This window comes from Triturus cristatus, chromosome 4_2 (genome assembly GCF_964204655.1).
Source record: "Triturus cristatus chromosome 4_2, aTriCri1.1, whole genome shotgun sequence".
Taxonomy (NCBI): domain Eukaryota; kingdom Metazoa; phylum Chordata; class Amphibia; order Caudata; family Salamandridae; genus Triturus; species Triturus cristatus.
In genome coordinates, this window is record NC_140586.1 from 214,707,115 (window position 1) to 214,729,063 (window position 21,949).

Genomic DNA, 21,949 nt, shown 5'->3' on the forward strand with positions numbered 1-21,949 from the left:
GGCAGACCCCTGGGGATGTACTTGTCCTTGGGACTGTGGAACATCTCTGGGAGCAAGGACCACCTGCTCTGGGCTTCAGGTGTAGGATTTCATCAGCTGGCTTCCAGGAAGATAAAGGTGGAAGAGGAGTCTCTAGACATTTGTTGCTGCTTCATTGGAGGGGCATAGATACAGGTTTGGTCAAACCCCAGTTGCAGTTGGGCCACATGCAGAGCCTTGCAAAGGGGAGCATATGGGGGGGGGGACAGTCTCTTTTTGGAGACACCCATTACATGTCTTAAAACAAGGGAGACAAGTGACCTTTGCTGTGGCAATTAGACATCACTGTGGAACTCTGATGGAGCACACAAGGTGGTACTGACTACACCTCCATGCACCCTTCGTTGCGCCCCAACTCCCTATCTGCTGGTGGGGTATGGTTAGGACATCTTTATTTCAGCTCAGTCTATCATAGGTAGAAAAGAATAATGGCTATTGTCTGTTTTGCAGAGTTATCCCCCAGGCTCAGTAGATCGAACATGCTTGGGTTTTAGACAAAATAGCTATACCTGAGCTTAGATAGACCTTAAAGATTCAGGTCCCTGGAAACAAAGCCATTCGCTGGCCTACCCATAACTTGCAGTTCAGGTTTCAAGCATTAGAGAGACTCCTTAGGAAACACTGGTCCTACTTGTGCAGGCTTCAGACACCAGAGCAATCTCTTAAGCTATGTGGATAAAAAGGGCCTCTGCTTCAGGAAGTAGAGCTATACATCTGGATGCACAGATCTACAGGTTTGAACCCAGAGCAGAAGCAATACCCATCCGGCTAAACAAATCTATCCCTCAGCCTACATGGATTTTATAGGCCCAGATTCCCGATAGCAGAGCTAGCAGTGAAGGAACACAGGGCTAAACAACTTGGGCCTTGGCTAGCTAAGCCTACCTCAAGGGTTACTTATACCCAGGACTCAAACTGCAGATCAGGTTCCAGAAATACTTAGCTTAAAGCTCAGCCTGCAGCACTACCTTCTAGGTTCCAAGTATCTCAAAGGTTCAGGCCCTTGACTGAAGAGCAATCCGTAACTAGTAACACTTCATAGAGCCTGAAGCCTAACAACTCTGGTTCTTTGAATGTTGCAAGGTCAACTGTCAGGCACCAGAGCAAGCGCTCCGGCGACAAAGACCATACAGGCTCAAGACAGAGACAGCAGAGATAACCTTCAGATTTCACCGATATTGCAGGCACTAGGCTTAGCCTAGAACACTGAATCTTGCAGGGCACAGAATGCACATTATTAGCTTAGAGCTGCTACTCTGCAGCTCACCCATAAGGACTGGCTGTATAGGGTGTGCTGCAGGCTCTCACCACGGGATGTAGTCGGGTTGATGCGCTTTTTGAAATCTGAAAACTTCTTGTCGTGCTACTCTCAGGCCCTCCCACTCCTGTTATGCTCCTTCCTTCTTTCCACCCTCCAAAAGGGATCTCCTTGGCAATGCCAGGCCTTTTATAAAACATCGTGGTCCCTTTTCCCAACATCTTGTGTTCAGCCCTTGAAAGGGGGTGTTTTGTTCATGTACCCTTGCTCGGACAATAAATATATTTTATTTGTTGCATAAGTGGGATTAACAAAGCCCTGGTTCATGTAGCATTTACAGGCTGAGTTAGCCCCCCTAGGAATTCACACCCAAATGTTTGCCACAAGCGCTTAACTCACCGAGGCTCCTTACCAGTATGTAGTACTTCAAACCTACATGTTCCCAGCATTTTTGTAAAATGTTCTATTGTTAAAGAAGTAGTCTGTGTCACTGGAACGTTAAGGGATTTGACCAGGTACAAAGAGCAAGTCTAAGCAAGGAGCCAGGTTTAGAAACCTGAAGGTCCAGAGTTGAACCTCATCGGATCATTCTTAAAAGGCTCCTCCTGTATGATACTGGTACTTGTAAATAGTGAATGCTTAACCTCTTCCACGCCGATGACGGAACGGTTCCGTCATGCACGTCGGTTGGGCTGTGCTTATGACGGAACCGTTCCGTCATGGCCCCGCCCGCGCTCAGAACTTTCAGCACCGCGCGGGAATCCGCGCAGCGCTGAAGAGGTTAATCATGTTTTTTCAGTTTTGTACCCCTTATTAGTGAAAAGGCTTGTAACAAGTTATTTATTACAGGAATTCCATCTTCATCCAGGCTTCCTCAGCTCAAGGCAAGAATGGATAAGTTTGAAATCTGAAGTGGACAACGTCACTTGAATGGCCTGAAAAGAGGGAACAGAAAGCTGTTAAAGAAAGCTGAGGAAAGACGTGACCCTTGGTAGTAAGCGGGGACCAGTAAACTGCGACTCTATCCAACACACATCAGTTGCACTGCATGCAGATGCTGGGTACTGAGGCTTGAAAGAGTCTCCCCTGCTTTTTGTCTCCCACTATAAAGTATGAGAATACTGTCTCAGTTGTAAAGTAAGCTTACCTCTGGCATATCCTGGGAAAAGACTGAGTCTGCAGTTTTTTGTCATTTGTTGGAAGAGTCTGGCCAACATATTCTCTCAAGAGGCCGGCTTATCACATAAATTCTACACAGATCAGTGGAAGGTCTACAGAAGTGGAACAGGCTGAGTTAGCAGAAGGCATTACATTCAGGCACATCGAAATATATCTCACCTTAAAGAGCCCGCACAGCACTGGCATACCAGACACATCCAAACACACTGTTCACGACAGAGCATGTACAATAACATTCAAAACATGTTGTTAACCATGCTGCACAGTAACCTCCCTAAACACTACACCAAAAATAAAACACCCAAAATAAAATACACCCAACCTAAAGTCATGCTTAAAACACAGGAACCCCCAAGGCAGCACACACAAACAGAATGCCTTCCCTCATTGTTCGTACAAAATATTAGTGAACATGAGGTAATGTGTGAACACCAATCAATCCAAGCACACTCTACCACATTCAGCACATGTACATAGTCACATACAACCCTCGATCTTAAGTTACTTATCACCAGTAATGCTCTTTCTGGTAGTTACTCTATCTAACTGCAGATTTCTGAACGTTTGAATATTCCCCAGGCGTTAAGACTAGATCCTGAAATCTTTCTATAGCAGTACCCCTACGAGCCAGTAGGTGGTGTTGTGCAGCTCCGCAATATTGTTCCACTTTGGAGAACCACATATAGGCATACGTATTACACAGCAGACGAGAGTTATTGTCTCGGCTGTCCAAGCCTCCAGACAAAGACTCCAGCCACAAATTGGCTGACTAATGTGCAGCTCTCTAGACTTCGGACCATTTTAGATAGAAAAGAGCCCAGTCCACAAACTGGGGTGGATGGGAAGGTTCGTGTGGAATCTGCAATTAGACAGAGTATCTACTAGGAAGAATGTTACCAAAGGTAAGTATGTAACTTGCTCTTCAATAAAGGTGGTTGGTCTGTTAACTGGCTCAAACTAAGAACTTGCGCAGGTCCGAGCAGGTAAAAAGCCCATCTCAAAAGACCTGGCTGTCCAGACAGTAGTGCCTGGTTAACGTGTGCAGCAACACCCGGCACTTCCACATGCCAACAAAGTGGTAAAAGCCTTGGCTCTGGCTGCATGTGCCTACAAACCTTCCAGGGGCTGTTTGTTGGTCAATTGTAGTGGATTTTAATGCAGAACACGGTCCACCGATAGAGATGGTCCTCTTCTGCACTGCCTTGCCTTTCTTTGCTCCAGCAAATCAAACAAAGAGCTGATCGCCAACACAATGTTCCCAGGTACAACTGTTGTAAACGCTTAGAACCCTTTTTGAACGCAGCCGATGGAGTCTCTCCTCCTGCTCACCGGGGTGAGGTAGAATGAAGAACGCCCGTAGGGTGATTCTTTGCCGGACGTTAAAAGGACTCACCATTTTTGGAAGAAAGGAAGCTCAGGTTTTTAAAACCAGCTTGTCTTAGAAGAAAGGCCGGACGATGAATTGACAGAGGGTGCGCAACTCACTCATGTGGCTCCCTAATTTTATGAGGATTATGAACATGGTTTTGAGGGTGGACAGCTGTGCAGCGGTTCAAAAAGAGTACACATTAAGAAGTTGTGGACTAAGTTTAAGTTAAGGTCCCTCTGAGGTATAATAAAGGGAGAGGGCAGAAACATGCAGCAACCCCTACAAAAAACCCATCACAACAGGTGATATTAACCATGTAGGCTGATCCAGCAATCACAAAAAGGCCGAAAGAGCCAACAGATACCCTTTAGTTTTGCCGAAACAAAGTCCTTGCTGGGCTAGAGCCAACACAAAAAGCAATGCTTTAGTTAACCAGTCTTAAAGTGGATCAATCTGCTGAGTACCACACCAAACCACAAACTTGTCCCAAAGGCAGGTGTATACTGTTTTGGTTGGGGGCTGCCTGGCTGCCAATATGCCACATGACATCTACAACCTCAGGAGGGAGATCAAAGGCAGTTCGCTATCATAGCTATCGCTGCTCAGTCTCCAAGAATGCAGGTGAAGATTGTGCAGGCCAGGTGCAGGACCCTGCCGTATTCTGGGTCAAAAGATCCTTCTGAGGCAGCACCCTGAATGGAGGACAGATGCTCATGGCCAGGAGTTTTGGATACCACACACTGTGCCTAAATACGATGCCACAAGCATGACTTGGACCTAGACATTTCTAATCTTCTACAGAACTCGGGAAAAGAGAGGTATCGGGAGAAAAGAATACAAGAGTGCAGAGTTCCACTCTAGGCAGAACGAGTCTAAAGAGAGAGACACTTGCTAAACTCAACACACAAAACTGATGACATTTAGCATTCTCTGCAGTGGTGAAAAGATCAATCAAAGGTACTCTCCCATTTGTGGAAGAGACCTTCCACCACCTAATTTAAGATCCCCATAGTCTTTCAACAGATGAGATCATCCTCCCTACCATTTAGAGAACCAGCAAGATGGTGTATCACCAGGTGGGTCCCCTGGTGTTCCAGCTATCTGCAGAGGTATATTGCCTCCTGACAGAGTCTATAAACCTACCCCACGCTGCTAGTTAGAGTATCACATGGCAGTGGTGTTGTCCAAGAGCACCTGCACCAGCCTCCCTTTGATGCCTAGTAGGAAGTCCTTAAACACCAGGTGGATGGATTACAGCTTCAGAAAGCAGATGTGGAGACAGGACTCTGCCAGAGACCAGATGCCTCTGATTTCCACCTCTCCCAAGTGCCCCCACAACCCAGAAGCAATGCATCTGTCCCCACTATTAGCTTTGGGCGGGGTACGGAGAGGGGTCTGCTGCTGATCCAATTGAGGTTGACCACACTTCTGCAGAAAATCACAGTCTACTCTGATTCTGGATGCGATCGGAGACGTCCCACTGATACTGTGGGTACTGTGACTGCAGACCCCACATATGCCACCTAGCGTTACTGACCAACTGGATGCAGGAGGTAATCAGTCCCAACAGCCTTAGAGTCATACAAACTGATTCAAGACAGAGACTGAACTATCTGGATCATTGCCCAAATGTCCTGGACTCTCCGTTCCTCGTCAAAGGCACGAAACTGAACTGTGTCCGGAATGGCTCAGATGAAGGGGAGTGTATGAGAAGGCATCAGAAGGAACTTCTGCATACTGTTAGTGAACCCCAACAAGGTTAGGAGGTTTGCCGTAGTCTGGAGGAGGTTGACAACTGCCTGGAGAGAGCCTGCTTTCAGCAGCCAGTCTTTGAGGTAGGAGAAGACTTGAATCAAAGATGTGCAGCAACTAGTGCCATCACTTTAGTGAAGACCCGGGGGCACCGGTGAAGCCAAAAGGGAGCACAGCAAACTTAAAATGCTCTCGCCCCACTGTGAGCCGCAAGTAGCGCCTTAGGGCCTGAAGGACAGGCATGAGAAAATAAGCACCCCACAGGTACAACGCTACTGTCCAGTTTCCAGGGTTGAGAGCAGACAAGACTTGGGCTAGGGTGTGAATCTTGAATTTGTCCTTCTGCAGGAAGTCACTGAGAGGAAGGTGGTCTAGAATAGGACAAACGACTAACAACAAAATCTTACTTCTAGTAATAGCACCCTCTCTATGGCTCAGACAGCCAGAAGGGTCTGCACTTCCTGCTGCAAGAGGGACAGACAGATGGTCCTCTATCAGCCCTTCTGAGGATGGTGAAGGATGCAGCAAGGTGACCAGAAATAGTAGGCCGCAACACCGCTGACTAAGCTGGCAGACCTGCTTGTCCAAAGATATTGCCTCCCAACCTGACAGGATATGACTGACTATGCTTCCGATAGGGTGGCTGTGTATTCAAAGGGCATACTAAAGTGGTTTCGAGGCTGCAGTAGCAGCGGAAGACTGTCCTGCCTTTGCTGTCTAGGTGGTCTGTGGGCACCAAAGTCTCTGCCATAAAAAGGATGAGGATTTGTCTGGCAGGCTGAACTTACTGGCAATATTGGAATCCCCTACCATAGCCACGGAAGAGGCAAAACTATTGATTTGGCAGAGCGGACAGGCCTGAGGAGCACACCATGCCCCTACTCTGCCTAATTAAATTACACTGGGCAAGTCCAGTAACCCTCATAGTCTGGGTCTACAACATATACATTAGCAAATTGATTTGGTTGGGGAACACAGTCACTTGGCAAATTTATACTTTGCTTAAAACACTTGTGGGCCAAATCTGCCTTCTTACCATAAAGGCTAAAGCAATCGAAAGGTGCATCTACTAAAGTTGACTGGACACTTCCCGGGAAGCCCATGGATCCCATCCAGGTGTCTCTGGAGAGCCACACTAGTGACAATTGTCCTATCTAGGCAATCTGTGGTGTCCAAGCCACAACGGATGGTAATTTTTTCTCCATCAACACCATACTGCATAAACTCTGTAAGGAAAGGGGACCAGATGTCAGGGACATCAGGTAAGACCTGTACGACGGAGCCTCAAAAAGCATGGGTACAACACGCTAGAAGGTAGCTACATTTATGGAGCATTGTACTAAGCTGCCTGAGGAAAACATACATTTGCCAAATGTTTCGATATGCTTTGATTACCCCGTTCAATGGCGTGCTACAGAACGTGTTAGGGTTGACCTTACTGGTGGAGTCCTGAACAACTAGGCTCTCAGGTGTGGGGTGCAGAGTTAAGAAGTCTGCGTCGCCCCGGGACTGAATGATGGCACCTTGCTATCTGCCTTGTCACTGGAGGTCCGGAACAGGGTTTTGCATAGGTCTGTGTGTAATTCATTTAACAGAAGCAGGGGCTCAGTATTTGTTTGTCCAGGCTTAAGTATCTCAGTGAGGACACAAGTCTTCATCTCCATTGTGTCTAAATGGAGGACAAGGACAAGAACCTTGGCCACCCTTTGCATGACCTTGGCAAAGAAGGCACTCTCTTCTGTAGCAAGGTCCAGAAACAAGGAAAGCCCAGTGTCTGGAAAGGTGTCCAGGCCATTGCCAACCTGAAGGTCCGCATACCAATTGTCCTCATAGCATGGTTGGGCAAATTCATCACCAGCATCATATGCACTGTTGTCAGAATCGGTTCAAAATAAAATATGGAGGGGTTGGGCCCTTCTTTGGAGGTAGGGGAAAAGACTAATGGGTTGCCCAAAGGATGTGGCCCTGGAGGATCAGGTGACAGCCTTGATTGAAGTAGTGCAGACTCAATCAGAAAGCACAATAGGTTGGCTTTAAAGCACAATAGGTTGGCGTTATCGTCCAGCATCAGTGTTAATGCTCCAGGGTCTGGCATGGGTCGTAGCGCCAGAGTTTGAGTCGGCAGTGACACCGGTGCAGAACCTGTTGCTGGTCCAACAGGCACTGAGGGACGACCTGTCAGAGTCCCAGATGGAAACCTTTGCGGTTCCTTGGGGCCCGAGGCGTGCCCGAGGGAGCTGGTAATGTGCCAAAGAGCTGCAGTATGGCTTCACGCAATTCTTGGGTTTGCTGCTACACCGTTTACGGCCCCGGAAATTCAAGTTGCCTCGGGACAAAGGTCAGAACCGGCTCCAAAGGGGAACGGCCTTGGGAGCAAGACCGGTATGCACGCTGATGACCTCTCTGGAGTTAGAGAGTGACAGGAAGGGGCACAGTTCAGCTTGGACTTATAAACTTTTGACTCTATTCACCAGAAGAGTTCAATTGCAGCATTGATCTGCCAAGGGAATGACTAGGCACAAACAGGACCTTCCCTTTGACCAGTCAGGGACCAGAGGCTTTCCGTGCTGGCTGACTTACAGCTTTGCCTCGTAGTCCTAAACAGCTTTGGGATTCATCAAGACGCAGCCCATGCAAGCCTTGAAGTTGAGCTCCGACCCCAGGAATCACTGGCCAACTTGGTATGGATGTGTCACAGACATTTGCTTGCAACTGCGCCTACAAGCTTTAAATCCTATGGTCTTGGGAGGTGACATTTTCCCTTGCCCATTGCATTTTTTAGATAAAGGTCTTCTGAATTGTCAAGGAGGAGCTCCGGATCTGCACCTCGTAGCACGTAAAGAAAGGAACGACATCAGCATGTGTGACTAATGCATATATGTGGTATAAAACGTCACAGAGAGCAGAACAATATTGGCAAGGAGCAGAAAGACACCACCTACCGGAGCGCAGGAGTGCTGCTTAGATAAGTTCCCGGATGCAGTTCGACGCCTGGGGAATATTCAAAAGATGAGGAATCTGCAGTTAGAAATATCTATCAGAAGTCAAAATCAAAACCCAATCAGTGAGGATCGCATACATCATCCAGTAAAAAACTGTAGATTATTCAATCAAAACATCACACTCTCATCCTTAGTCGTCGACACTAATGCACATACCCAACCTAACAGCACAGCTTACTAACACCACCACATACAAGTATACACAAATCCACATTAATGGCTAAAAGAGGCAACAACAAACCCTTTGTGCCCAAATTAGTCCCTAGATCAGGGGTCTTCAAACTGGGAGGTGGGCCCCCCTAGGGGGGCCTTAACTGATTCCACCGGGCTGTGGTCACAAGAAGCATCATGCGGATAGCAGTGCTTTGTTTTAAGCTGGAAACAAATGATCAGCAGTCAGGAACTCTGTAATGGGTCATTTTAAAAAGGTTTAATATAACTAATGTTTAAATACGTCTAGACATACCTAAACATTGCTAATTGAATAACATCATTGGGGGAAATTCTGAGGGGTCCCCAAAGATTTCTTTTTTTTTTTTTATACTGTGGGGGGGGGGGTATCAGCATTATAAAGTTTGAAGACCACTGCCGTAGAGGCACCAGGGGTCTAACTCTGTGCTAAGAAGCTCACAGTGCCATCTAAATCAAAGACCAAATTGCTATCTCCTAAAGAAGGGCATCAGGCGATGCAATCCTGTTGGTTCCTGTCCACAGACATCTGAACAGCCCATCTCGTTGACCAACCAACTCTGTGTACTGCTGATAGGCAATGGTTGGGGTGGAAAGATAAGACTGCACCCGCGGCCCACCCTCCCAATAGGAGCACCCTCCACTGGGATAGTGTTGCTAGGCTCTTCTGTGACATTGCTAGTTCTGCCATCAAAAGGACTTTGTGTATGCCTCTGTACCATATGCTAACCCTTGTTGAAATGGAAACCTAAAGCTCTGTAAACACAACAAAACAAGTGCCTCATCTAGAACATCTAATACATTGGACCTCTGGTCGACTTCATCCAGTATAGACTGTCTACCATGTACTTCTTATAACTACTATATAAATTTTCTCTTTTGGTATGCTCCAGACAATTTCTTACTTTCTGTCTTTGCTAGGCGTGTTGGGCATGGAGCCACCAAGTAGAGCCAAGACGCTGGGCAGACTATTGCTAAAAATAAGCAACAACAAAAGACCAGGAATTCAACCGGACAGTGTCTACATAGCAGAGGTGGTGGCCATTTGCAACTGCTATACAAAAGGAGTTTTTATTTATTGTTGGCACACATTACACAGAACAAAGTACAGTAAACATAAGAATGTCATGCCAGTGAAACGGGTGTCGCTCAATAACATGCATTATTTTGAACAAGTGTAACAAAGGACGTTCAGACTTTTGTCTTTTTTTTAACTATCGAGCAAATTTCAAATTCCAAGTTGTTACTGAAGTAGAGCTTAACGGACGAGAAAAAGCTGCTTGCACAGACTCAGCTCAGCTGTCTACATAGCATTTTCCCTCCACTTACCAGTTCATTCGAATAGTGAATTATTACTCAATCCCACATTTAAAAAGCGGACACCAATTAATTACATTTTCTCACTTGTTTGCCATTATTAATTCTTGATGGATAGACACTCATGTTCATGGGGACCTTGCTTAATCGATACATGGTTCTAACATCTGTGCATATCTCCTACAAGTGACAAATCATTCCCACTTTTAAGTGACTGACTTCTACTGACATACAAGCCCTCATCGGTAGGATCCGTTCAGAATTTCTGTCTTGGAATAATGGTTTGCAGTATTCCGTGACAAGCATTCAAGAGCATATAGTAAGGTGCTGAACTCTTACATTCATATACAAGACAAAAAACAGTTGCACTCGTTTACCCAGACTTGTAAAGACCTTCCCTGAGGAAGATTGATATTATACAACTCTGGGGAAACAGCCATTTCATAGAGAACACTAATCAGAGTTTGAAAACGGGGGCACAATTGCAAAGATGAGGATACTGTAACAAAGATGGCACTTGCTTTCAAGACAAAGTGGCAATGAAACTGGATCACAGCGGCACAAAGACTTGCCTAATGGCAGTCTCCGGAAGATGACTTCCAACATAAGTATGTAGCCATGATCTGTGGACTTCAAAAGATGCTGACATAAACCTAAAGGCGAAAGTATAACAGATCAAACAAGAGGCGATTAGGGCTTTAATGATGACGGTCAGAGTTGCACCAAACCATAGAATTATTTCTTCAATGGAACTTGTTAATTAAGGCATTAAAGCTGAATCCAGGTGTCTGGCAAAGGTCTGTCATCCTCATTCAAACAGAATGGCTTTGAATGCCTCAATAAAGGGCTAAGCCGGAGTCCATATCTTAACTAGAGAAACAACAGTGAAGACAGACTTTGAGAAGCTGCAATTTCTTTGTTCTCAGTCAATTAACACACTGACATTTTACTACTTTCCTGATACAACTAGATAGAACATACTTAAGAGGGTACATTAAAACGACTTCTGAAACAAAGTAGATATTCACATAACGGAACTCTTCATCCAACCTTTTAATTTTGTAAATATCTGTTTTTGAATCGAATGAAGCAAATTCTAGGTAGCACATGTACAGATGTTGTGATTTGTCTACTCCACTAACTGATCTAATTTCTATACAAGAAGTGATTCACATGGTAGAAACTCTTAATTTAAGAGGTCTTAATTCTACTGCTTGAAGTAATACAACATAGTTCATTTGCTACCAATGGAACTGGCCCCTTTAAATAAACAAGCCTGGGGCGTGGCCAAGATGGCGGCACAGTAGAACGTGCGTTTTCGTCCCTCCGGCCTCGCGCCATTACATCGCCTTGTGATCGACCCATCCCTGGTCCCCATACAGCTACAAGGGGACCGAGACTGAGAAGAGCTTCCTCCGGTGCCGGTTCGAAAGAGTCTGGCGGTTGCAGCGGCACTCTTTGCCCCGGTTTATGACCGGACCACGAGGGCCCTGGCGAGGCGGAGGAAGCGGCGGCTGCCGCGCGTTTAGACGGACCTGAAATCTGCCCGAAACGGCACTGATTAAGTGGGCTCCGTGCCCTTGCATGGCTGGTACGTGGTCAGCGGGGTGTGAGAGGGCCCGTGGCTGAAGGACTGCTGTCCGCTGTGAAGACTCTGGGATCTCCTGGCTAGGCCTCCACGGACCACCCGCCACCTTGTCTCCCTTCTGGTCCTGGCCGGGAGCGTGCTCCGGGGAGCACCTGATCCAGGACCTGTACTCGCTCCCCCACGAGGCCTGCCTCGGGCGGACTGGGCGATCGTTTACAGGGCGCAGAGCTTGGCCCCTACCAGGACTGTAGCCTTGCAGTGGAGCGCTACAGATATGTAGAGCGTCCGTCATCTTCTCTCCCTTCTGGTGTAGTCTGATCCCGCAGTCCGGGAGGCACTGAGCGTGGGACCTGCCGGGCACGGTACACAGGACACACAGGAGCGACTGGCCCCAGGGACTGCCTGTCTTGGCGTGAGACTGGGCCTCCGCTGCAGCAACAGATCTCCGATGAGTGCTGCATGGGCCTTTATCATATTGAGTGAGGGAGGGTCTGTCGGCCATCTTCAAGTCTGAACAGAGTGAAGGGACCGATTGCTAAGATGGCCACACCACACGCCTGGCACAGACTGTGGGGGTAACCCAGTTGATAGAGGGCCCCCCAAATCCCCACCTCCCCCCGCGACGGTCAGTGGACACAGCCTCAGAGACTGTTGCTGGGATAGGGAGAGAGCTGCTCTACTGCCAGGGGGGGCTGGGTGAGACAACTGGGCGCTGTACGAGCCGCTTTCCCGCCTGCTACACCACTGGGGCCCTCACTGGTCTACCGGCGGAACAGGCTTGGGTTTCTGCACATCTAGTGAAAATAACAAGGACCCCCTGACGAATTGGTACAACAATTCCTAGGACAGGGCACTAATACAGTGTAATGTAAATCCCTAGGCAATTATACATTTATTTATTAACATTGTAAATCCTTAAATATATACATCTCTTAAGTACATTTCATTTCTGAACTCAGTCTAACAATTAACAGAAAACATTACAATGGTAATTTGTTCTAATTAAAAATATATTTTATTACACTTTTTAAAAATCAATACGCAACACATATCCTACTATACTATCTGTCTGAAGAAAAAAAAAAATATATATATATATATATATATATATATATACACACACACACACACACACGCACACATACATATACACACACACACACACACATATATATTTACACACGTATATTCAATTATATAAAAACAAACAAATCATCCTAATCAGTCACATAAAATAAGACTTCAACCGTAGCAGAAATTTTTTTTGTCTTCGACGCGCATTTCGACGCAATCTGCGTCTTAGTCAGGAAATGCCACACATTTACTTAATATTTCAAGCGTAGTTTAAAAATTTTGGTCCAGCGTGTCGTTTTCAGCGTATCAATAATTTTAGAAACTCCTAATTTAGATCCTATTGTACTCTGATGTGTCCTTCATATAGGTAGTCACGTGTTACTGAATAGTTAAAACTAAATATATTCCTTTGGAATCTGGAATTTACGCAACTTCTTATTAAGTTCTTCCAACAATTCCCATAATATCCAAACGATGTTCATGGGAGTTTGTAAATGGTTTTCCCTTTTAATTCAAATGTGCGGGAATGTTTAGTGAACTGGTAACGACTCAGTCGGCATGAATACGTCTGAGCGGCCGCGTCTGTAAGTTGAAAGGTCACTGCACATGCCACCCAGCTAAGCGGGAACTGGGATTCGTAGAACAGGACATTGCCCCAGAGATCCGAGGCCTGCTTGCAGACGGCACGTGAGCCTGGGAGTATTCCCACCGCATTCCGCAGACCTACTGCGATGTACTGTTGGCCTGGTGGTCCCCCTGCTCTGGCTTGAGTTCCGACACTGTCCTACTATCGAGCCTGGAGGGCTGCTGGGCGACATCCTAGCGGATCCTTTGTCGCCTACCTCGCGGGCTCGGCACAGCACCCGGTCGTCAGCCTGAGCTTAGAGGGAGAAGACCCTCAAGGACTTGCTATTAAAGCAGACAACTGGCCCTGATGCAGTGCATGCAACACCCAGGGATTCGGGGCACCCGGAGCAAATAGACGGAGCAGACAGACCAGCCATGAAGGCCTTTATGATGAAGCTATTCTCTGCCTTCAAAGAGGACACCTTGGACTTGAAGGGCCAACTCTCTGCTGACCTCAAAAAAGTCCAGCGGGACGTAGATGAAGTAGGTGAGAGGGTGGCCGCCCTCGAGGAGCACAAACTACGCCGCGAATAGGACTTGCACCAGCTACAACAAGAAGTACTCTGGCTGCGGGATCAAAATCTGGACCTCCAGGCCCACGCGGAGGATTTGGAGAATCGCTCACGAAGAAATAATATTCGCATTCGAGCGATCCCATGGCGAGCAGAGGGAGATAACCTGCGATCCTATGTCCTGGCTCTCTTTTGGCAGATCGTGGGAGAAAACGGCCCGCAGGACATTCAGACAGACAGGGTGCATTGCGTGAGCCTGCCCAGAGGAGGGAAGGCCCTCCCACCAGATGTGCTCGTCTGCGTGCATGACTTCCAGCTTAAGGAGCAAATCCTACGCAAGGCTTGAGCGGGCCAGCCGATCCAGTTTCAGGGGCACTCTTTCAGGATCTTGCTGCGCCCATGCTAGCCAGACAAAGAGAATTCCGAGTGGTGACCTCCTACCTCCGTGACAATTGAATTCCCTACTCGTGGGGCCATCCCTTTCACATCATATTCAAGCACCAAGGGAAATTGGGACAGATCCGCGCTCTCGCGGAGGCTCTTGATCGGCTGGGGCTAGACAACGCAGTGGACGCAGAGAGGAGGGAGAGCCCCAAGGGCCGGGCCGCACGAAGACCGTCACAATGGCCTCTGCGAAACCAGACCCGGAGGAGATGCGAAGGAATGAGAGGGAGTGATCTCCTCTCTTTCGCAACCCCAGGACCGTCCGTGTTCCCCTTGAGCACTCTAGTTCAGCAGGCGGGGATGGAGGTCATGGAGCGAGGCTGGTGGGGCTCCTGGGTTGACTACCTTTCCTTGCCCAGTGGAATGCCCTTCTGTGGTTCTTGGGTCACCAGGTACTCTGTTCAGTGGTTTGCTGCCAGGGGCCTGACCCCCTTTGGATTTTCCTTGCAGACAGACTTATGTCTATTGTTCCTTCAAGGGGTTGAGCTGTTCCGAGTTGCTTTTTTTTGTATACCTGTTGGGGTTTCTTTTAGGGGTTTCCTGTACCAGGACCTGCGCTTGCATCCCTGCCTTGTCTGCCCACGCGATCTACGGCCCGTCATTTGCGCACTGCTCCCTCAACCCTATGTGTATGCCTTGCGCGCTAACCCCCATCAGTTTTGACTAGAGACCTAAAACTCGTGAGCCTCAATGTTCGGGCCTGAATCACCCTACCAAACGAGCTGCGATTCTTTCCCTACTCGAACAGGCTGAAGGAGACATCTGCATGCTGCAAGAGACTCATCTACTCGCTAAAGATACTCCCCACATGCGTACACATCGCTTTACTCGCCAATTCTGGTCCTCTAGCGCTGCGAAAAAGAATGGGGTAGCAATCCTTCTGGGGGCTAAATTTGATGGTAAGGTGCGGTCTACCTTCTATGAGTCTACGGGCAGGGTTCTGGCTCTCCAGATTCAATGGGGGTCGACTGTTCTCACTCTAACATTTACGCACCCAATACACAGCAGGAGCCCTTTCTCCGTCTGCACATTGCTGAAGGCTTGGCCTTCCCTGACTCTGCATTGGTGGTGGGTGGGGACCTCAATTTGGTCATAGACAACAACTGGGACCGCTCGGGGCAGCGCTACACGCAGGTGGGAGCTCTCTCTCCAGAGGGTAAGCAATGGCTGGCGGAGTGCGGCCTTCACAATGATTGGCTCCTTAAGCACGTGGACACGCGCGATTACACCCACTACTAGGCGGCACACAAGACATATGCGCGTATAGATATGTTTTTGGTCTCTAATACCCTTCTCCCCAGAATCAGTGACGCCTCTATCACCACGCGCTCCCTCTCTGACAATGCACACATCTCTCTTTCTATACGCCCTGACGGAGGCGGGCATGTCTCTGCCAGATGGCAGCTGCGCGTAGGACTCTTACACTGACCGGCCGCTGTAGATGGGGTGGGGCCAAGATCTTAGAATACATCCAACACAATGACAGTGGTGAGACGTCTCTGCTGTTGTTTGGGACACCCTCAAAGCTGTGATGCAGCGGGAATTCATGGAGATTTCATCTTATGACGCTCGGAGACGTAAGGAAGATCGTTCGGGCCTCGAAAAAGCAGTGGTAGAGCTGGAGGCGATACATAAACGTACCGGAGCCCCAAGGGTATGGCAGTCACTAGAGAAAAAGCGGGTGCTTCTCAAAGGCTTAGACCTTGACAGGGCGGAATATGCCCTGCTTCGCCTCCGACACAAGTTTTACTTAGGCAGTGACACTTGTGGGAGAATGTTGGCACAGAGATTGCGCGTCAGGGCAGTGGCGGGGACTATTATCTTCCTTAAGCAGCCTACAGGCGAGGAGATCCACCTGGACTCCCAGATTATTGATGAATTCCGGCGCTTCTACCACTCTCTCTATAGAGCGGATCCACCTGATTACCCCTGATGCGCTCAACTTTTTGGACTCTAGCAACTTTGCTAGTCTCCCAAAGGCGCAGGCAGACCCCTTAGAAGACCCAATACGACTGGACGAGGTTATCTCAGCCATTTCTCGATTGAAGCTTGACAAATCGCCGAGCCCTGACGGTTATCCTGCAGTGTCTTATAAAACATTCTGTCACAAGTTGGCACCTCCTCTTAACCCGCCTGTTCAATTCCTCCCAAGATAGCGGACGGTTACGGACTCTATGGCAGAGGCGGCGATTTCCGTCATCCTTAAGCCCAATAAAGACCCAGGGCTCTGTAGCTCATATCGCCCGATCTCGCTGCTTAACATAGACGCAAAACTTTTTACGGGCATCCTGGCGTCTCGGTTGAATCCCCCGATGACGGGCCTAATTGATCCAGACCAGGCGAGATTCAGTCCCATTGGACAGGGGTGTGATAACACCAAGCACCTTCTCCATCTCAGACAGTGTTCACCGCTCCCAGGTAGGAGCTGTACTTTTTTCCGTCAATGATGAAAAGGCGTTTGATAGAGTGTGCTGGAAATATCTCTTCGACGCCTTGTGGGGCTTCGGGTTTGGGCCCCGCTTTATTCAATGGGTGCAGTGTATCTACCGTGCCCCCCGGGCATTTGTTAGAGTTAATGGGCTGTCTTCCTCCCCTTTTGAGATCGCTCGGGGTACGAGGCAGGGGTGGCCCCCTCTCGCCCCTCTTATTTGCACTTTAAATGAAGCCCCTCGCGCAGAAAATCCGCGATCACCCGGGCATTCAGGGTCTCAAGTTCGGAGGGGACATCCACAAGATAAGCCTCTATGCAGATGATGTCATCCTCTCCCTCGCACAAACTCTTACCTCCGTCCCCACACTGGTTGATGAGCGAGTCCTTTGGTGGGCTCTTCGGTTTTAAGGTCAACCTTAGCAAGTCCCAGTTCCTCAACTTGTCCTTACCGCAAGTAAAGGTGAAAGAACTCAGGCAGACTCTTCCCCTTCACTGGTCTAGCGACCCTGTGCCCTATTTGGGCATTCTCCTGACCCACTCGCTCCCACGTACAATGGAGTTGAATTACTCATCCTTAGTGGCTCAGACGCACAAAGCGCCGGATGGACTAAACACAACTTATCCGGGTTCGGGCGCACCGCCGTGGTGAAAATAACTATCCTGCTGTGCATACTATACCTATTTCAGACCCTCCCGTTAGTTCCACCACCTAAAGCACTGCGAGCCTTACAGCTTGCCATGAATAAATTAATTTGGGGCAATAAGAAAGCACGCCTTTCGGTAGCGCAGCTGTCGCGCCGCAAAGGGGACGGAGGGGTGAAGCTGCCTCTAGTTCACAGATACCTCCAGGCTGCGCACATTAGATATGTGCTGGAGTGGAATCACCCACTTTCAGAGAAGCACTCGACCTTTATGGACCAGGCAGTTGCTGGCGCGTATGTCTGGCGTGAAATCTGGCTTCCCCGCCGGTCACATTCCTGGGGCTTATACTCCTACCCGGTCACGGCAGCAACAATGAAGGAATGGGACGAGGTGGCACTCACGAAAGGTCTTACCACCTTTCCCTCCCCAATGACACAGATGGTGGACAACCCGGATTTCCCCCCGGGAGTTAAGACTGCAGTTGCTCAGAGATGGAGGGAAGCGGGTTATAAGCGCTAGGGCCATTTATTTGATCTGGAGGGCCTCATCCCGTTTGATCGGGTTCGACATGACCTTGACCTTCCCCGCACTGATGAGTTCTATTATTTGTAGCTCCGACACTGGGCTACCTCCAAGGCCTATCTGCCACACGTCTCTCGTAAGTTTACCCCCTTCAAGAAATGGATAGCGAATAAGAACGATGAGAAGCACCTCATAGCCAAAGTTTATGTTCTCCTCACTCAGTGCACAACAGGGAATTGCTCTCGCGGCCAGCTCCGGTGGAAAGAAGAACTGGGTCGGGTCCTCACAGACAAAGAGTGGGACAATATTCATTATAGGGCTCACCACATGGCATACAACACGGCAGAGACTGAATGCGCATTTAAGGTAGCATCTTATTGGTATCTCACACCAGCACGGATCCACCAATGGGACAAAAACCACACTGAAGAATGCTGGCGGGGCTGTGGTTTAACAGATTCTCTTGCACATCTTCTTTGGCATTGCCAGAGGTTAGAGCGCTTTTGGGAACAGGTACTTAGACATTGACTCGGCAATTGAAACAGAGATCCCTCGTTTCCCAGCTTACACTTTGCTAGGGCTATTGAATCCACTCACCTTCCCATTACGGTCAGTTCAAGGCAGGCAGATGGAATTGGCACTACTCGCAGCTCACCAGGCGATCTTGGTCCACTGGGGTACTCCCACGGTCCCAGATCATACAGCTTGGCTCCACAGGCTCTGGGTGACCCTTGCAATGGAGCGACTCTCGCTGGTCCAAACTCAGAAGAGTGAGAAATACGCAGAGCTTTGGGCTCCTTTCATAACACTGCTGTTGAAGGACCTCCGCAAGCTCACTTGCCCCAAACTCCTGCAAGTTTTACGTCTAATGCCATCAACTATGGAGTAGGTGACGCCCCATTTGAGCGAGAGGGAAGACCGGAGGGTGGGCATGGTGGGAGGTTTGGGTCGCTGTGTGAGGTTTGGGTCGCTCTGCGACCTCTGAAATCTTGGTGCGGGTTCCCCTTGGTTTTCCCTCTCCTTGGGAGGTAGGTAGGTTTTCTTTATTGGTTTGTTGTTTCTCTTTCTAGGTGGTTGCTCATTTCTGGACTGACGAGGTCCTTGACAGAGTAGCCTGTATCTAACTGCTGGATTTAACTCCGAGAGCTACCAGCCTCCGGGATGTCGGCATTAATGCAGTAGAGTTCTATTCTCACTTAATGCCTCATTTTTAGCCGCCGGTCCCTGTGGTTGTAGGCAAATGGCTGTGTACAAAACTCGAAACACCTACCGATTAACACCATAAAAAGATGTGTTCCATAAATAAACAAGCCGTGGCAATGCAAAGTGCTTCTTCAGTCACTGATGAGTTTAGTCATTCAGTAAGTCATCATACATGCACTTTGTCACTCATCCTTGTACTCGTACATAAAATCAACTCGCTGACTTATTCCAGCTTTCACCTAATTACTTATCCGGAATACAAAAAGAGGCAAACTCAACAAGCATGTGGAAGATAAAAGAATAAAAGCAGAAAACAGGCCACCAACTAAACTTGGCAGCAAATGCAAATTAAACACAGTAGTGGAAGCTGTCTTAGAATCATACTGTACATAGTGCAGTTATTTTAACATTCAATATAGCTGCCACATTTAGGAGTAACTGACATTTTAGTTACCTTTGGCAATGCCTAATCTGGTAGAGACATGATCTAGCCATAGATTCTTTACCTTTGAATTTCCCAGACGTCAGACTGAATCAGAAAGATTTTTCTTCAGGCAATACCCCTGCGCACTGGAAGGTGGCAGTCAGTTGGCTCTGCATGATGCGGTCGGCATAGTTCGCACCGGAAGTGACGTCCGCATCACCTATATAGGCGCTACCACGGCGCACGTATATCAGTTACTTTACAAAACTTTCCACGCCAGACACGTGGCACCATAAAGAGTACAGACATTGATGTTTCAAAAACGAGGGCCCTGAAAGGGAACAACCTTGACGGAGCCCACATAAGGAAGGTGTGAACCAAATTAAGGTCCCACTGAGGCATAATAAAGGGGGTGGGGGAGATGGCAACATATGCACAAGGCCTTTAAGGAATCTATATACAATTGGTGATATAAATAAAGATTGTTGGTCTGATAGCCTCAGGAAGGCGGGCAGGGCAGACAAAGACCCTTTGAGGGTACCCAGACCAAAGCCCTGCTGGGCAAGGGTCAAAATACAGAGTAGGGAATCAGAAAGGGAATCAGAAAGAGGGTTGATGGACTTTTCTGTACAATATATCACACATTTCTTCCACCGACAGGCACATACTGTCTTAGTGGAGGGGCGCCTGGCTGCCATAATAACATTACAAACTTCAGAAGGAAGGTCGAACGCTATCAACTGCTGCCGCTCAATCTTCACACCAGAAGGCTTCGAGTTGACAGGTTTGGGTGGAGGGCCCTCTTTTGCTGCTGCGAACGAAGATCCTCCTGAAGGAGCAGCCTGATTGGAGATTCGATGCTCATTTGCAGAAACTCGGGATACCAGACTCTCCATGCCCAGTCCGGGGCCACCAGGATGACTTGGGCCCGGTCGTTCAAGAACATCTTGAGAACTCTGGGCAGGAGCTGTATGGGTAGAAAGGTGTCAAGGAGGCCTGTGCTCCACTTGAGACGAAAAGCGCTTCAGAGCGAGAGCGGCCTTAAAAACTCCATGGTTCAAAGCTGCTGACATTGCGTGTTCTCTGCAGAGGCGAACAAATCTAAACGAAGGCTCTGTCCACTGTTGAAAGAAACCATGCTCCACCCTTTAGATGGAGACGCCACTCAAGATCAGCTGGGCATCACCCGGGGGGGCGGGTGGGGGGCTGGCACCCATGATCTCCGCAGATGAGCTGCGACCACCGCCATACTTTGGTTATTACCTGAGGTGCACTGGTAAGACCAAAAAGGGATCACCTCTAACGGTGTAGTTTTGCTGCTTGAAGAATTTTCTGGATTCACATGCTGAGCCTTATTCCTTCATCTAGTGGTTGGGGCCGGAATTGTAGTATTTCTTTCCTTTTTTTGTTGTGGTTGTTGGTGGGCGTCGACATACCACCATTTGGTGTCCTCCTGTGACGTCGACAGGCTTCCTCCCGAAGCTCCCACCTTTGGTCGCCATCTTCGGATTCTTTTTTTTTTTTTTCCCTTCTCCTCCTATTCTCCTCTTTTCTGGCAGAGGAGGGTGGGTTCGCTAGTGAATCCAGAAAATTCTTCAAGCTGCAAAACTACACTGACAGGTAAAAAACTATTTGTTTTGCAGCATGAATCTTTTCTGGATTTACATGTTGTGCATAGACTTTGTAGCGGTTTGTTAGTCTTGTGGTGGCTGGGTGGAAGTAATAACAGAGTCAGCTGGTACAGACCCTCAAATGTATATAGGGTCTTTAGAGGAATGCTTAGATTTATTTTCTGCTCTTGGTGTGAGAGCCTTGCATGTTGCAGGCTCTTTGAATGCCTCTTTTCCCTTGTCCAATACACTTGGCAGCATTGGAAGGAATTGATTTCTTGATTGTGTTGGCAATAAAGTCTCTAATAAAAAGCAGTATTGTGGTTTTTCTTTCTCTAGCTGCACTCCATAAGTTTCAGAAGCTTTCTTAATCACCTGATTATACATGCCAATGTCATCTGGGGGTGATGGCATAGAATGATATGTTTCCACAGCCTCTTCAGGTGATACAGCGTTGAGTTCTTGCCATTGGAGGTCTTGATTCTCAGAGATCGCCGATTCGGCATATGGTTGTTAGTCTTCTTCGACGTCTTCTCCGAAGAAGGATTATTCCTCTTCTTCTTCGATTGGCTCAGGTGTTGTCGGCGGCATTAGTTCCTCGACGGCCTTTTCGCCTTCAGTACTTGTTTTTTTTTAGCAGTATCTTGAATTGTTTCAAGCTTTCGTCAAAATCTTTTTTACGTTGTAAAATATTAGCCATTTCGGCTTCGAGCCTCTTCCTTTTATTCCTGTGCACTTTATTCCACTAGTTCTAGTAAATCAGCCCT

General features: G+C 48.1%; 1 protein-coding gene across 9 annotated transcripts in view; it reads right to left on the bottom strand.

Moving 5' to 3' along the window:
- The window catches only part of TNRC6B (trinucleotide repeat containing adaptor 6B), a 1,192,955-nt gene that overhangs the window by 1,074,386 nt on the left and 96,620 nt on the right, over nt 1–21,949 (bottom strand). The window contains exon 2 of one of the 9 annotated variants that reach the window (XM_085601243.1): nt 8,540–8,588. The exons of the other annotated variants lie outside the window; for them this stretch is intronic. The gene's annotated coding sequence lies outside the window, so the exon portion shown is untranslated. The remainder of the gene's footprint in view (nt 1–8,539; nt 8,589–21,949) is intronic. 9 annotated transcript variants of the gene reach the window in all.